The sequence below is a fragment of the Narcine bancroftii genome, chromosome 4, assembly GCF_036971445.1.
Source record: "Narcine bancroftii isolate sNarBan1 chromosome 4, sNarBan1.hap1, whole genome shotgun sequence".
In the NCBI taxonomy this organism is placed as follows: Eukaryota; Metazoa; Chordata; class Chondrichthyes; order Torpediniformes; family Narcinidae; genus Narcine; species Narcine bancroftii.
Window position 1 is genome coordinate 313,409,611 of NC_091472.1, and position 6,000 is coordinate 313,415,610.

Genomic DNA, 6,000 nt, shown 5'->3' on the forward strand with positions numbered 1-6,000 from the left:
GCATCGTCCGTAGAGTGGTTGGATCTATTTGCGAACTGCAGGGGGGCAGCAGATGCTTGATGCGCCCCATGACGAGCCTCTCAAAGCACTTTGTGATGATGGACACCAGTGCGACAGGGCAGAACACAGACGGATTCTTTGGCACGGGGAAAATGGTGGCAGCTTTGAAGCACGTAGGGACCACAGCGCTACTCAGGGAGATGTTAAAGATGTCGGTGAGAACATCTGGTAGCTGAGCTGCACAACTCCTGTGCATGCTGCCGGGAATGTTATCCGGTCCAGCAGCTTTCCTTGGGTCGACTTTGCCCAGTTCTCTCTTCACATCAGCCCCTGGAAGAATTGGGAAGCCATAAGGTGGGAGGCTGTGGAAAGGAGATCTTCTGAGGCTGTGTAGCCAAATGATAGTGCGAGAGACGGTGGCCTCTGATGCTTCTTGGTGGGGTCTTGTTCAAGGGTTAAGCAAGAGAAGGTCCCACTCAAGGAGGCAAGTAAGAGAAGGAATCTGAAGAGTGATAGCGGGAAGGTTGAGGGTAGTTCCTTCCCTATCCCTCTGTCACCTTTCCTCTAGCCCTCACTCCCTTCCTTTCCTTCTCCCTCCCTCTCCCCTATCTCTTCTCAGCTTTTTTCTCATCTACCCTCCCACCTGCATCCTCCTATGACCTCTTATCTATTTGCCTCCCCCGCCCCCTCCTTTATCCTTCTCCCTTCTCCCTATCTTTTTGTCCAGGCGCTTGCCTGGTTTTGCTCATGGGTTGCTGTGAGGGCTGCTGGACAAAGTGGCCTTACGGTAGAAAAAGTTAAAGAATCTCATGTTACACTCTAAATGCAGTATTATGTGAAAGTAATGGAACCTTCACCATTACCTTTTACCTTGACGAAGAGTCCAGGCCCGAAACATTGGTTACCCTTTACTTCCTATGATTGCTGCGTGGCCTGCTGAGTTTCTACAGCATATTTGTGTATTGCAGATGTGGAGAGAGAAGTATTATTAATCCTTCTTCTTTCTTCTTTGGCTTGGCTTCGCGGACGAAGATTTATGGAGGGGTATTTCCACGTCTGCTGCAGGCTCATTGGTGACTGACACGTCCGATGCGGGACAGGCAGGCACGGTTGCAGCGGTTGCAAGGGAAAATTGGCAGGTTGGGGTTGGGTGTTAGGTTTTTCCTCCTTTGTCTTTTGTCAGTGAGGTGGGCTCTGCGGTCTTCTTCAAAGGAGGTTGCTGCCCGCCGAACTGTGAAGCGCCAAGATGCACGGTTGGAGGCGATATCAGCCCACTGGCGGTGGTCAATGTGGCAGGCACCAAGAGATTTCTTTAGGCAGTCCTTGTACCTCTTCTTTGGTGCACCTCTGTCTCGGTGGCCAGTGGAGAGCTCGCCATAGAACACGATCTTGGGAAGGCGATGGTCCTCCATTCTGGAGACGTGACCCACCCAGCGCAGTAGGGTCTTCAGCAGCATGGATTTGATGCTTGCGGACTCTGCCAGCTCGAGTACTTCGATGTTGGTGATGAAGCCATTCCAATTAATGTTGAGGATGGAGCGGAGACAGCGCTGATGGAAGCATTCTAGGAGCCGTAGGTGATGCTTGTGAAACTACATATTCCACAACATTCAAGAAGTATCTAGCCAAGGCACTGGAGATGATGCACTAAGTGCTAGGATTATTGATGGGTAATTCATGCCTTGTATGGATGTGTGGTCTGGAGGGTCTGTTTCTGTGCCTCTATATCATTGAAAGGGTTCTGATGAAATCAAATGAAAAGTCTTCTCTTCGAAACATTTCTCCACTTACTGGCTCCTTCGCTGAAACATTTCAGCATCTCTTTGGTTTATTCCAGAATTCCAGAGCCTGCAATTTTATTTGTGTTGAAGAACAAATGCAGGTACTGACATTCATTTCAAGAGGAATGGAATATATGAGCAGGGAATGTGATTTTGAGATTTTACAGGGTGTTTCATCTTGTATTCATGTGTGTGAGTTCTTAAACCACACATGGATGAAGGAAAAGATTCTTTACTTTAAAGTTGTTGTAAACTGCACCATGAGGCTGCAAACCTCCATTACAGGTCTCCTATACAGCAGTCTCACCATCTGTGTGAGTCCCCTGCTGGTGGCCAAGTATAATCAATCAGGAACTATGATCCTGAAGACATTACTAGTGGCAATGCAAACAATATCACCATCATTACACAGGGCAATGGTGAGACCTCACTTGGAGGATTGCGAGCAGTTTCAGGCTCTTCATTTAAGAAAGGATGTGCTGACTTTGGAGAGAGTTCAGAGGAGCTTCACAAGGATGATCCCGGGAGTGAAAGGATTATCATACGAGGAACATTTGACAGCTTGTAGACTGTATTCGTTGGAATTAGGGAGCATGAAAGGAGATCTCTATCTTGAATGTTGAAAAGCATGGACAGAGTAGATGTCAAAAGGTTCAAGATTATTTATTTTTCCAAGATTATTTTCTTGTCATGCAATAAAACAGAAGAGGTGATATTACCCAAAATTTCCTAAAATAAACTACCAACAGCTCATTTAAAGCCTGTGCAGAGCTGACAGCAGTTGGACTGAGCAGTTGGACCCCATGGGGGAGTGCTGAGAATTGCCTCCACCCCCATTCTCCATGTGTCCACACCAGCGGCAGCGCTGCTTCTTTTTTTCACACGATGGGAGAGTCTCAGACAAGAGGGCACAACTTCAGGACTGAAGGGCGTCCGCTTAGAACAGAGGTGCGGAGGGATTTCTTCGGCGGGAGGGTGGTGAATCTGTGGAATTTTTTGTCACAGGCAGTCGTGGAGACCGGGTTATTTGGTGCATTTAAAGCAGAGATTGATAAGTTCTTAATTAGCCAGGCATCAATGGTTATAGGGAGAAGGCCAGGCAGAGGGGCCGAGTGGGGAAAATGGATCAGCTCATGATTGATTGATTGAACAGACTCGATGGGTTGAATAGCCTACTTCTGCTCCTATGTCTTCTTTGGCTTGGCTTCGCGGACGAAGATTTATGGAGGGGGTAAACGTCCACGTCAGCTGCAGGCTCGTTTGTGGCTGACAAGTCCGATGCGGGACAGGCAGACACGGTTGCAGATGTTGCAGGGGAAAATTGGTGGGTTGGGGTTGGGTGTTGGGTTTTTCCTCCTTTGTCTTTTGTCAGTGAGGTGGGCTCTATGTCTTACGGTTACGTTGAAACAGCATGGTTGGAGGCTATTTGGCTCACTGGGTCCGTACCGACCATCAACCATCCAGTTGCACTAACACAGACACAGCTCATTATTCAGCAGTTGAAGAGGCTGCAGAGTGTAGCTATATCCATCATGGGATCTGACCTCCCATCCACTGAAGGCATCTGTATGAGTCGCTGCCTCAAGAAGGCAGCCAATAGTATAAAGCAGCCATTCTCAACAGGGGCCATATGACCCCAGCCCCAGGGGCCACATCACATCACATTTAAGGGGGGGGGGGGGAATCGTGAAATATTTTCTGTTCTTTTATGTTGTTGGTGGGAGAGAAGTATGGAAGAAACTAACTAAACTTGACTGCTTCACAGGGAAGAGGGCCCACCAACTTTGAGCAGAGTCCGAAGGGGGTCACAGCCAAAAACGGTGAGGATGGCTGTCATCGCCCTGGTCACAACTCCTTCTCTGTTACCTTCAGGCAGGAGATATGGAAGCCTGGACCACATTCAAGAACAGTTTCTTTCCAACAGCGATCACAATTTAGAATCTCCCTGTACCACCATAACTACTTCAGAACCATCAGAAAATGAATATTCTTTTATCCTTGCTCCCAAGGGGCCTCGGGCGCTGAAGGCTTTCTGATTGCGCTGGAGGTGTTGGATCTGGAGCTCAAGGGATCGAACAGAGGCAGCGGGAGCGGCTGGAGGTGAATCCACGGACACTCAGTGACTCTGGAGATGATTCTCTTTTACTCATACAAGGGGTGCCAGGTGGCACTAATGGTGACTCCTTGTTTGCCTTACGGCAGGCAGAAGGAAATTTCACGTAATAGTCCATTTGCTCCAGTTGCTCCAGATCCCTCTGAAAGCTTTGAAAATCTTCCTCACTGTCCTCAACACCTCATATCTTGGTGTCATCAGCACACTTGCTGATCCAATTTACCACGTTATCATCCAGATCATTGATAAAGAAATAATCAACAATAGTCCCAACACAGACCCCTGAGGTTCACCACTCATCACAGGCCTCCAGTCTGAGAAGCAACCATCCACTACCACTCTCTGTTTTCTCCCACACACCAAATTTGAATCCAGTTTACCACCCCTCCATGTATACCTAGTGTCTTAACCTTCTGAACTAACCTCTCATGAGGGACCTTGTCGAAGGCCTTACTAAAGTCCATGTGGACAACATCCACAGCCTTTCCTTCATCCACCTTCTTGGTAACTTCCTTGAAAAACTCTACAAGATTTGTTAAACATGACCTACCATGCACAAATCCATGCTGACTGTCCTTAATCAGCCCATGGCTGTCAAAATGCCTATATATCCTGTCTCTCAGAACTCCTTCCAATAGTTTACCTACTAATGACGTCAGATTCACTGGCCTATAGTTACCTGGTTTACTTTTGGAGCCTTTCTTAAACAGCAGGACAACATGAGCTACTCTCCAATCCTCCAGCACCTTTCCCGTGGCTATTTTGAATATATCCGTCAGGACCCCTGAAATTTCAACTCTTGACTCTCTCAAGGTCCAAGGGAATATCATATCCGGTTCAGAGGATTTGTCTGCCTTTATTTGCTGTAAGGCAGCAATCACATCCTCCTCCTCCCTAATCTCCATATGTTTCATAATACTTCTGTTTGTTTCCCTTCCATCCATATACTCTATACCAGTTTCCTGAGTAAATACTGATGCAAAAAACCTATTTAAGATCTTCCCCATTTCGTTAGACTCCACATATAATTGACCACTCTGATCCTCTACGGGTCCAATTTGGTCCCTTGTTATCCTTTTAATATCTTTGTAGAAACCCTTCAGATTTACCCTCACATTATCTGCCAAAGCCCCCTTATGCCTTCTTTTTGCCTTCCTGATTTCCTTCTTTAGTATTCTCTTACATTTTCCATACACTGCAAGTAGGTCATTTCCTTCTGTGGCCTATACCGGTTATATACCTCTCTCTTCTTAATCATATCACCAATATCCCTTGAAAACCAAGGTTCCGTAGGCCTGTTAATTTTGTCTTTAATCCTGGGAGGTATATGCAAACTCTTTACCCTTAAAATCTCACCTATGAAGGCCTTCCACTTGCTGGACACATCCTTACCAGGAAACAGTTTATTCCAATAGACTCTTCCAAGATCCTTTCTCATTTCCATACAATTGGCATTTCTCCAATTCAGAACCTCAACTCGAGGACCAGATCTATCCTTCTCCATAATTAACTTTAAACTAATGACATTATGGTCACTGGACCAAAAATGTTCACCGACACAGACTTCTGCCACCTGATCTGCATCCTCTGTCATTGGTACCTCTATATATTGATTTAGAAAAATTTCCTGTACACATTTGACAAACTCCAGCCCATCCAGTCCTTTTACAGTGTGGAGTCCCAGACAATATGCGGAAAGTTATAATCTCCTACTATCACAACTTTCTGTTTCTTACATTGGTCTATTATCTCTCCAAGACTTGCTCCTCCAATTCTTTCTGACTCTCTAATACAACCCTTTCAGCGTGGTCACACCTTCCCCATTCCTCAGCTCCACCCATATGGCCTTCTGTACTGCCCTGCCTAAGCATAGCTGTGATATTTTCTCTGACTAGCAATGCCACTCCTCCCCCTCTATCACATCTGAAACATCAGAACCCAGGAGCATTGAGCTGCCAGTCCTGCCCCTCCCGCAACCAAGTCTCACTAATAGCAATAATCCCACATGCAAATACATGGCTTAAACTTATCTACCTTACCGACAATTCTCCTCGCTTTGAAATAGATGCATCTGAAATAATTTCTATCATGTACAAACGTCTGTTT

General features: G+C 46.3%; 1 long non-coding RNA gene across 1 annotated transcript in view; it reads left to right on the forward strand.

Moving 5' to 3' along the window:
- The window catches only part of LOC138762262 (uncharacterized), a 63,281-nt gene extending 57,281 nt beyond the window's left edge, over positions 1–6,000 (forward strand). The window contains exon 3 of the long non-coding RNA XR_011356865.1: positions 3,791–6,000. This is a non-coding gene — a long non-coding RNA (uncharacterized lncRNA). The remainder of the gene's footprint in view (positions 1–3,790) is intronic.